We start from the raw sequence: 12,327 nt of genomic DNA, 5'->3' as shown, positions 1-12,327 counted from the left end.
TGTACTCATATTTGGCTGTGAAACTTGAATTTGATGACATAGTTTGCTGTTGGACTGCAATTTGCTCGACGTCTTCGAATGAGAACAAAGCTGACCCGACAGGGCCTCTGCTATTTATTTATTTATATGAGCAAAAGGGGATACCCCCTGATTTCCGTTAATAGAAATCATTAGATGTTCACAACACTACGCCCAGCCTGCTACACAGGTTTCATTCATTACTAGTTTCAGCAAAGTGCTCATGTCGTAGCCACTGAATACATCACGAGTGCTACATACACTGCAAATAAAGAGACAATCATCCTACAGAGCACATCGATTTTGCCCATTATCTTCACAAGCTCTTTCATCTCCTCATTGCTGTCAAGGCCGTTCAGCAGCTGTTGCTTGGCCATGATCAGAGGAACTGCATCTTTAACCTTCTGCTCTGCATCTTCCTCTTCTGCCGTTCCTTCAGTTACTTGTCCAACACCCCAACCTGCTGGTATTGGGATTCCTCGGCTAACCAAATAATCAGCGTAGTTGCATTCCCCCACATCAGCAACTTCCCAGAAATACAAATCACACGAATCTTCCCTTTTCTGCACGAATCAAATTGGAAGATCATCAACCAAACTATTAAAAAAATCAGCAACTGAAAGCAGCAGAACAACACTTAAACATATTATTACCCCATGATTCGGGCATTTGTAGAAGACTCGGCCAGGGTTGCGGATTGTGGTTGAGACGCGACGGATGACTCTGCGTGATTTGCAGCAGTGGCACCACACCAACGGCAGCGGGTTGCGATGAGCAATCGGCTGCGGTGCGCGTGCCGGCGGGGGTGTGATGAGACCCACAGGCGATGGTACGGGTGGCGACTTGGCGCATATCTGGTTGTTGCCTGCTGAAGAGCAGGTGGACGAGCAGCCAGCGGACATGGTTGCTGCGGCCAGAGCTTCTGATGCTAGGCAGAGTAAGTAGAGAAGAGGAGAAGCGAACGTTGGATATGTCAGTTTCATTACTTGCAGAGTAGCATAGCACCATATATAGTCATAGTCTAGGTTTGGATTCGAACCAGCTACAGGAGCACGTCTTTCTTTTTTCTAAAACTCGGCAACGTCTCTTTACTGGTACACTAGCTTGTTCTGTACGCCTTCCCAAGTCTTTGATTTTCTTTCCCTTTTTTTGCGAGGAAGGAAGGAGGACAAAATTGAGAGTTCCTGGGACTCGAACCCAAGACCTCTCGGTTGAAAACCAAGGGTGCTAGTCACTTATGTGGCGAACGTTCCCTGTGAGGAGGACGGCAGACGAACGCATTTTCCTCGCAGTTTTCTTCCTATATATAAAAAAGTATGCTACTTGGTGTCCGCTTAGTCAACAAACGATTGTGCCAACCTTGACCGTTGGATTGACATTCAACGTCTGTCGCGTTTCTTCAGTCTCTTCTTCCTCGAGCCGCCAAAGCCAAACCAGCGCCGGCGGGACCGCCTGCTCCCGCCTCCCACGGCTGGCTGTGATCTTCCCCGGCTCCTGTTCGTTCCCGTCCGAGGCCTCACCATCGTCCTCCGCCTTGGTTCGCTCGCCGCGGCGCCGCCCTCCGGTGTTGTCAACATGGTCAACAACCGAGAGGAATAAGGAGATGACTGTACATGGTGAGGATGACAGTAGGGACCCAGCAGCGCGCGCAGTAATTTTGTTTTTTCGGGACGGAGAAGGGTATCAACTGGGTTGTGCGGGACCCGTGGCCCGTCTAGCCCAGGCTTTTATTTCATATGTTTAGCACATGACCAGCCCAGTTTGTTTTTTTCCTTTCTGAAAATGGCTAGCCAGCTATTTTGTTTTTTGCAGAATAACCAACGTAGGCCTACTTGCTTTTCTACGCCCTGCTGGGCCGGAAATCTTTCAAGACGAGGAGGGATGCATTTTGCCCAGAAAATGGGCTATAAGTAATAAGAAATGGGCTATAAGTAATAATAAATGGGCTGTAAAATGAAAAAATACAGCAAACAGGCAATTAGTTCCAAAATACTGTTTTCTTTCGGATTTTGATATTTTAAATTTCATTGTTTTTGTGCGGGTAAAATTTCATTGAATTTAAATTAAGGTATATTTAGATTTAAAATTAATTTGAATCTGGCTAGAAATTTCGGGCTGTATGCTGTTTGGGACAGATTTGGAGGCTGACTTGTGGGTCTACTAGGTTGACGTGTACTTTGGCTTTGTCAACTTAGTCCACAAACGATTCTAGCAGCAGTGACCGTTGGATGTTAATCCAACGGCCGTGCTGCTTCTTCAATATCTGATCTTCTTGCTCCAGCCGCCCAAACCAGCTCCGGTGGGACTGCCTGCTCCCGCCTCCCGTGGCCGGCTGTGCTGCCGCACAGGCCGCACCGCCCCACCCTACTTCATTGCTGGCCAGGCCATTCCTCTACTCACCCACACCTCCTGTTATTTTCCGGCGACGGCAGCCGGACCAGTAAACCCTCGTACTCCCCACCGCGTGGGCAACCATTGCCGAGTCTTCCCCGGCTCCGTGTCGTTCCCTTCCTAGGCCTCGCCGTCGTCCACCGCCATGGTGCTCTCGGCGCGGCCTGGTCAACGTGGTCAACGAACGACATCCATCGGCCGTGGACTGTACGCGCAAAATAATGATTCCTCCACCTGACAGCTGGGACCCACCGGAAGGGCCTCTGTATTTCGCGAAAAAAACGTTCCCCCCGCTGACATGTCGGACCCACCAGCTATATCTTCGCACGCAAGGAAGTGCCTCCTTATTACGCACAAAAAAATGAATACCCCCTGCTAGCTGGGACCCACCATAGTGGGAGGATGACTTGTGGGCCAACTAAGTTGACGGGGACGGAGGGCTTTGTCAACTTAGTCAATATGAACGATTCTAGCTCCAGTGACCGTACGATGTCCATCCAACGGCCGTAGTGCTTCTTCAACCTCTGGTCTTCTTGCTCCAGCCGCCCAAAGCAGCGCCGGTCGTGCCGCATGCTCCTGCCTCCCGTGGCCGGCTGTGCTGCCGCGGAGGCCTCACCGCCCCCTACTATTCCCACCGCTGGCCAGGCCCTGCGGCGACGGCAGCCTCACACCGCAGCCGAACCAGTGAACCCTCGTACTCCTCTCCGCGCGGGCTTCCACTGCCGCGTCTTCCCCGGCTCCGCGTCGTCCCCTTCCTAGGCCTCGCCGTCGTCCACCGCCGTGGTGCTCTCGGCGCGGCCTGGTCAACGTGGTCAAGGAACGACTTCCATCGGACGTGGACTGTACGTGGAGAGGCTGACAGCTGGGTCCACGGCCGCAGCAAGGAAGTGCCTCCTTATTATGCGGAAAATAATGATTCCTCCACCTGACAGCTGGGACCCACCGGACGGGCCACTGTATTTCACGGAAAAAATGTTTCCCCCTGACTGCTGGGACCCACCAGCTTCATCTTCGCACGCAAGGAAGTGCGTCCGGGCAAAAAAAATGATTCGCCCCCTGACTGCTGGGACCCACCAGCTACACCTTCGCACGCAAGGAAGTGCGTCCGGGCAAAAAAAACGATTCGCCCCCCTGACTGCTGGGACCCACCGGCTACATCTTCGCACGCAAGGAAGTGCGTCCGGGTAAAAAAACGATTCGCCCCCCTGACTGCTGGGACCCACCAGCTACATCTTCGCAGGCAAGGAAGTGTCTGACAGTCGGGACCCACCTGGTCGAAGCGTACGTAGCGTTGTCATTCTGGTCGCGAACGTGTACGTACATACTGGTCGATGTAGAGGCGCGCACGTGTCGTAGTAGAGGCGCGCACGTAGCATGTACACGTACGTACAGCGGCCAGGGTGCAAGAAAGAAAATACGGCCACGTATGTGTACATACGGGCGGGGTCTCGAACGCCTACTCGCGCATACGTACGGCCAGGGCTCGTGTACATGGCTGGGTCGGAACGGAGAAACAGCGTCGTCGTCGTGTTCATGGGGAGGCAACGGAATGCGTCGTGTTCATGGGGAGGCAACGGAATGCGTCGTGTTCATCGGGAGGCAACGGAACGCGTGGGAGCCAACCGGCTGGGTCGGAACGGAATGCGTGGTCGTGTTCATCGGGAGGGCTTGGATGGAACAGGCGATGGAAACGAGGCCTGGCGTACCGCAAAACGGAGGAAACGGACCTCCTACGTTCGGAACGGGGTCCTGTTGATCGGGAGGGGTGTGGCGTACCGCAAAATGGAGGAAACGGACCTCCTACGGTCGAAACGGGGGTCCTGTTGATCGGGAGGGGTGTGGCGTACCGCAAAACGGACGAAACGGACCTCCTACGGTCGAAACGGGGGTCCTGTTGATCGGGAGGGGTGTGGCGTACCGCAAAACGGACGAAACGGACCTCCTACGGTCGAAACGGGGGTCCTGTTGATCGGGAGGGGTGTGGCGTACCGCAAAACGGACGAAACGGACCTCCTACGGTCGAAACGGGGGTCCTGTTCATCGGGAGGGGTGTGGCGTACCGCAAAACGGGACTCCACGGGATACTGTTCATCTCCACCGTCGACCTCCTCCAGCCTCCACGGGCTACCGTCGACCTCCTCCAGCCTCCACGGGCTCCTGTTCATCCAGCCTCCACCGCGCGCTACTCCACCGGCTACTGTTCAACCACCCCTCCACGGGCACCCCTCCACCGTCTACTGTTCATCCAGCCCTCCACACCACGGGGTCCTGTTCAACCACCCCTCCACGGGCACCCCTCCACCGTCTACTGTTCATCCAGCCCTCCACACCACGGGGTCCTGTTCATCCAGAGGCAACGCCACCGCTCACTGTTCATCCAACCCCCCCCCCCCGCAACGCTCACTGTTCATCCAATCGATCGGCTTCAGTTAGCAGCAGTAGCGAAGGAATCGCTCGATCGGGTTCAGTTAACAGCCATCGATCGATCGCTCGGGTTCAGTAACGCGTAGCCTGCAGTGCAATCGCTCGGGTTCAGTTAGAGCCCAACGCCTCGCTCGGGTTCAGTTAGAGCCAACGCCTCGCACACACGCGCGTACGTGTACGAGAGAAACGCGCATCGCTCGGCCCCCGACCTCCCACCGTAACCGGGAACTCCCCGAAATTTTCCTCCCCCTCGCTTCTACCACGGTTTTTTCCGTCATGGACGGCCCAAAGAATGTCATGCAGCTGCGTCTCCGGCCCGCCCAGGACGAAAAGCCCATTTTCTGTCATGATTTTTTGTCATAGAAGTAGGAGCCCACCACATCTATGATGATACCGGGTTTTGTCACAATTATCGTCATAGAAGTGTCATACGTATGACAGAATTTTTTTTCGTTCACCCCAAAATGTCACGGATGTGTCTTTTTTTGTAGTGATTTTGCAGACCATAATGGGCTGGCCCAGCTAAAGGCCCAACATTCTCAGTTAAGGCCCATACGGCTAGTGTCAAATTAGGCCATAAACGGCCCGTCCTAAACTTGTCATCATCGCGGCCCATGGTCAATTCTGGCCCGTTAACAGTCCGCTAAGTATTTGGGCCGACTTACGACCCGGTGTGTTTCCGGCCTATTAAAGGTCCTGCTTCATTTGGGCCCATTTATAGGCCATTGAAACTTTCGCCCATAAACGACCGTGAAGGATATGGGGCATATTCGGCCATGTGTGACATTCGGCCTGTTAGAGGCCCACTATAGATTTGGGCCACTTTCAGCCTGTTGTGACTTTCGGCCTGTTAACATCGGACGAAATCCATGGGCCATATGTGGCCCAACGCCACATCGGGCCTACTAACGGCCCATATAAAAATGACACTAATCAAGCCCGACCGAACTTCCAGCCTGTTAAAGGCCCGTGTAGTAGGTCGGTGCATTTACGGCCCGTCTGAATTTCGGCCTATGGACGATCCACATTGTAAACGGGCCACCATTTCGGCCTGCTAAGACCCGTGGGTTATTTGGCACAATCAGGGCCCAATCTTCCTTTCGGCCTATTAAAGGCCCATGTTTTTATGGGCTCGAGATATTTACACCTGTAAACAGCCTATTATTACTGAGGGCCCAAATTTTGTTTAGGCCTGTTAAAGGTCCACTATGGGTACAGGCCTACCAGAAAAATATGAAAGCTCATGTTGATTTAGGCCCAGATATTTTTAGTGGGCTACGTGCAAATTTCGGCCAGAATCATTTTTAGCCCAATTGGAATGGGCGCGACGAATGTTGGCACGTTGGGCTCCTACGAAGCTTTCGACGGAATACATTACTAAGATAAACCTACACTATACAAAAATAGTGTCGTAATTACTGCAGCCTTGCGCAACATCATAAATGTTGTATCACAACAAAATAAATTCAAACCATAGAACAAAAGGCATGTTGGCATAAAGTTTACAGTCCTTGCAGATAAAAGCACCATCAGATGTATATAAGCACAGATCATTTGACCTGAGTGCTAATGTTTCAGGCTGTAGAATCTGATGGTGCAGCACAATCTTCCCCTTTTTCTGCCATTGCTCTTGAACAACGAAGCAAATGTCTGATAGTCTGGTTTCAAAACCATTCATATCTTCATGACATTTGTTAACCACTATTCTTGTTTCCGACACAACGTCCATTAGGGATTGGACTTGTGTCTAGAGCACAGATATATCACTCTATCTAGCCGGAAGATTTTGTTCAGTAGGCGATTTGGAAGAGGTTACCTTGACAACCAACCCAGAAATATGTAGGAAGGTGCTTTTTGCATTGTTAGTGGAGAGATACTGACGCACTGCAGCAAGAGGTGACATTGTGCATGTGGTAGCCTCGTCACTTTCAGGTGGTTGTGGCTGTTCAATCATTTGTTCCATAGCTTGCTGAAAGTTTGAACTTGTAGATTAGTGTACCAGATAAGTTACTATTGAGTCAAAAACAAACAAAGTAGGTTTCTTGTTTATACATAACCTATTTTGGTGAACTACTGTAATACATTAGCATGTATTGTAGTCCCAACTACATAATAAAATCACTTTCGGAACATATGTCCATGTAGCATGCCTACTGCATTGTCTATTTCCTCATATTCGTTGACATCTAAGGATAAAGAGACATGGTTTAAAGTAGGATGAACATAGTATGACATCATTCATATCATGGGCAAACAGATATAAAACAAACAGGCTATTGTATCATTGTGTGCGCGCGTGAACATCACAACTAGATTACAGATCAAGACCAAAAGAATATCCTTCATCTCTTTTAAACCATGTAAGGTGAAATGATACGTTAAGACAATTGTGTATAAAAGTGAACAGAGTAACTGACATTGGCTGCAAACCAAGCAGTTAAATGAACACATCACAGTACCAATCAGTTCAAAGGCAGTAGGAGTAAGGACTTACAACAACGGCCTGAACTGGTGTGCTCATGCCCTTCATCTTGCTGGTGTGTCAATCCTTGAAGATTTGCGCTGCATTCGGTTCAGGTTCTTTTTGGTCCGCACAGGTTTTCCTCTGTATTTGGAACAAGTCAATATAGATACGATAATATGGCACAGAAAAAATAAGTAACTAGCAGCTATTTACAAGAGCCTTGTAGTGTGCAATATAGCTACGAGATCCTGTTGTCTATTGGAATTTCACTTTAGAACGTTTGGTCTTGTTCTTCAAGCAATTAGCATAGCAGAAGATACATACATAAATACAAGTTCAATATTTGGTCTAACCAAATAAATATACCCTACCTGATACTTTGGATCAGACTAGTGTTTAACAAGGGTTGTCTAGTCTTCATTAAATACAAGTTCAATATGTGGTCTGATCAAATAAATATACCCTACCTGATACTTTGGATCAGACTAGTGTTTAACAAGGGTTGTCCAGTCTTCATTTGTAATATAGTCCAATGGAGATGTTTGGGCGATTTCATTGTTAGCCTTGCCTTCAAAGTGAGATTTTCTAAGGTGGTACCGATACTGTCGCAGAGCAGACTGAAAAACATGAGTGCATGCTTGTTTAGTTGCATCATCTTCCGGATCCAACTTGAACCTCATCTGTTGAAAAAAGAATGTGAGTCTTATTAGGAGGAAGCTAGAAAGTATGGCACAGAGCAAGACAATATTACAAATTGCGATGAATCACATTACTTATGGATAAATGGTCAAGGAAGGTGTTAAACTGGGTATTGGCTTTCTCATTCCTGTACTTGATCCATGTTGGGAGGATACGTGCATAACACCTAACGGCAATGGCTGCCTCTGATACTAACTTGGCTGACTCTGTAGCATCACGTGGCCTTTTTAAACTTGCCTCAAAATGGATCTCCATTCTTCCTCCTTTAGATTTTGTTAATCTGTCAAGCATTATCCTGGATATTTGTTTTCGCTTGCGCCGTGGTGCTAGTTCAGCAAAGAATATGTAAAGTGCTAGGGCACATCAAACTATGAGAGTACATATAAAGGAGCATGCAACTGCAACTTGACTCGGTCAGGTACCATCTTGGTGTTGATGCTCATAAGGTTCATCTGATCTTGCCAAGTCATGTTGTGTCAGCAATGCTTCAGAAGTAGTGTTAGGCGTGATGACAGCTTGGGAACTGGCCAGTTCCGGAGCAAACGAACAAGTAACTCATTGAGATGCTGGTACAGTTGAAGCGGATGCTGAAGCTGGTGGAGTAGGTGATACTGTGTTTGTAGATTTAGCCGGTGGACTTGGACCTTCTAATCCACTATAAGTACCAGCAGAATCTCGAGGGCATATCCTTTTCCGTTTCACCCGACGAGTAACACCATTCCCTACTATATTCTTTTCCTTGCTCTTTTTTGACTTTGCCATGTCAAGCCGTACCCACAACACAAAAGAATAAAATCTCTCTACAGAACTCATTGATGCATGATACAGACAAGCAATACTTTGATGTAAGACAACCATATGAGGATGGAATATGTAAGAAAAACAGGATGGCGTGGCATATTCATAGCTACGATTTGTAAACTAAGTACAAGGATTTTCAAGAAAATAGAAGTAATGCAAGCTAGACACCATATGAAAGATGCAACCAATATCACTCTACCTAGTTAAAAGTGTCTTGTCATAAGTGGCATTTAAAAAAATTAGAAGCAGTATAACGTAGAAATCAATGCAAGATGCAACCACTATCAAACTGCCATGTTAAAAGCATCAAATCATGAGTGACTGATGCGGGATACACAACAACAACACTTTGATGTAAGAACACAGTATGATTGATAGATGGAGTGTATTCTAGACAGAAAGGCATGTCATATGCAAATGTATAATGTATAAACTCAGTAGCTGCAATTTAATCAGAATAGAAGAAATACAGGTTAGACAACATATGCAACATGAAACCAATTATCACACTGTCAACTTAGAGCAAACACCTGCGATGGTGGAGTACAGGAGATGAACTCATCATGTAGACTTGGGACTTCAACTTCATTAGCAGTAGCAGTGGCAAATCTAGAGAGTCTCTGTTTGCGTCGGTCCGGAGGACCACCAACATCCCTAACTTACTCTTTTCCTTCCTATTTTCTGATATTGCCTTATGAAGTCAAAACCAAAAGAAGATGAATAAAATTAGCTCTGCATAACTGGTTGATGCATGATACAGACAAACACTACTTTGATGTAAGGCAAGCGCAAGATAAGAGGATGGAATATATACCCAAAAAAGACAGCATTGCATATTCAGACGTACGATAGGAGGATGGAATGTGTATGAAAAACAGTAAGCAAAAGGCATTTCAACAAAATTAGAAGAAATGAAAGCTAGGCACCATATGAACATGCATACAATATCACTCTATCAGGTAAAAAGTGTCTCGTCGTAAGTGCCATTTCAAGAAATTAGAAGCAGTACAAGCTAGAAGACAATGCAAGTGATCGTTGCAAGCATCACACTCCCAAGTTAAATGTGTCTTATGGGTAAGTGATCGTTGCAGGTATAAGTTGTAATCTACGTAGATGCAATTCAAAAAAATCAGAAGCAATACAAATTAGACATCATACGGAACACGCAACCAAATATAACAGTTCCAAGTTAGAGCAAGCACCTATGATGGTGGAGTAGGGGAGATGTGCTTATCATCTACAAGTATGTTCTAGAAACAGGATCAGGTGTCATATTAACAGGCATTATGTGTAAAGTAAGCAGATGCAATTCAGCAAAGTTAGAAGCAATACAAGCTAGACATCATACGCAACATGCAACCACATATAATAGTGCCATATTAGAGCGAGCACCTGTGATGGTGGAGTAGGGGAGATGTGCTCATCATCTACACATCTACGTTGACTGTATAGCCTTGCGTTGTCTTGTGAATCTTGTTGGGAGGATGGCGGAGTAGAATCTGTAGAGACCCTCCGTTTCAGTTGCTCGGAAGGATCACCATCATCCAATGCCTTATCAATTTCCTTCCGCTTTATTGATTTTGCATTGTGAGGTCAAACCGACAAGAAGAAGGAATAAAATTCGCTCTTCAGAACTCATTCATGCATGATACTAACAAACACTACTCTGATGAAAGGCAAAGTCATGATACGCGGATGGAATATGTATGAAAAACTGGATGGCTTGACATATTCACACCTTTGATGTGGTAACTAAGCAGAAGGCACTTCAACAAATTAGAAGCACTGCACGCTAGACACCATATGGAAGGTGCAATCAATATCACCCTGCCAAGTTAAAACTGTCTCGTCATAGGTGGCGTTCATCAAACTAGAAGCACTACATGCTAGAAATCATATTCAATATGCAAACCAATATCACACTGCCAACTTAAAGGTGTCCCATCATATGTGACTAATGCAGGATACACAAGAAGAGTAGTTTCATGTAAGAACATGGTGTGATAGACAGATATAGTATGTACCAGAAACAGGAAAGCGTGTCATATTCACGCGTATCATGTGTAAGCTAAGCAGATGCATTTTACACTAATTAGGAGCAATACAAGCTAGACACCATATGCAACATGCAACCAGATATCACACTGCCAAGTTAGAGCAAGCACCTTGGATGGTGGAGTAGGGGAGCGGAGACTTGGAACTTGTAATGCGCTAGCAGTACAAGGAGAATCCATACAGATGCTCCATTTACGTTGCTCCAGAGGACCACCATCATCGCCTTCCTTACTCTTTTCCTTCCTCTTTTTGGATTTTGCTAAGTCAAGTCAAACCCACAAGAAAAAGGAATAAAATTTGCTCTTCAGAACTCAATGATGCATGATACTGACGAACACTACTTTCATGCAAGACAGACGCATGATAGGAGGACCGAATATGTATGAAAAACAGGACGGCATGACAATTGATGTGTATGATGTATAAAGTGTAAACTAAGCACAAGGTGTTTGAACTAGTTAGAAGCAATGCAAGATAGAAACCATATGAAAGATGAAACCAATATCACTCTATCAAATTAAAAGGGTGGCCTAACAAATGTATTTGACCAAATTAGAAGCAATACATATCAACATGCTAGAAATAATATGCAATATGCAACGAATAAAGGTGTCTCATCGTAAGTGATTGATGCAGGATACAGAAGAGAGGTAATTTCATGTAAGAACATGGTTAACACATAGAGGTAGTGTGTACCAAAAATAGGAAGGCTTGTCATATTCACAGGTATAATGTGTAAACTAAGCAGATGCAATTTACCCTAATTAGAAGCATTACAAGCTAGACATCGTATGCAACATGGAACCACATATCACACTACGAAGTTAGAGCAAGCACCTGCGATTGTGGTGTAGGGGAAGTGTGGTCTTCAAGTATAGAGCTACGTTCAATATCTTCATTTAGGCTTGCTGTTTCTTGACAATCATGTGGAGAGGATGAAACTGTACTCTTTATAAGAGTAGCGCGTCTCATACTAACCCACGGGCGTGACTATCTCATCATAAGCGATAGATGCAGGATACACTAGAACAGTAGTTTGATGTAAGAACATGGTATGATAGGCAGATGTAGTATGTACCAAAAACAGGAAGGCGTGTCATATTCACATGTATAATGTGTAAGCTAAGGAGATGCAATTTAACAAATTAGGAGCAATACAAGCTAGGCACCATATCCAACATGCAACCAGATATCACACTACCATGTTAGAGCAAGCACCTGGGGTTGTGGAGTAGGGGAGATGAGATTTGGAACTTGCACTGCAGTAGGAGTAGCAGGAGAATCTGTAGATATCATTTGTTTCGATTGCTCCAGAGGACCACCATCATTCCGTGCCTTCGTACTTTTAGATTTTTCCTTGTCAAGTAAACACACAAGAAAAAGGAATGAAATCCGCACTTCCAAATTCGTTGACGCATGATACTGACGAACACGACTTTTATGTAAGGAAACCACATTGTAGGAGGATGGAATAT

This window comes from Triticum aestivum, chromosome 5D (assembly GCF_018294505.1).
Source record: "Triticum aestivum cultivar Chinese Spring chromosome 5D, IWGSC CS RefSeq v2.1, whole genome shotgun sequence".
NCBI classification, from domain to species: domain Eukaryota; kingdom Viridiplantae; phylum Streptophyta; class Magnoliopsida; order Poales; family Poaceae; genus Triticum; species Triticum aestivum.
This window is presented reverse-complemented; position numbering follows the sequence as displayed.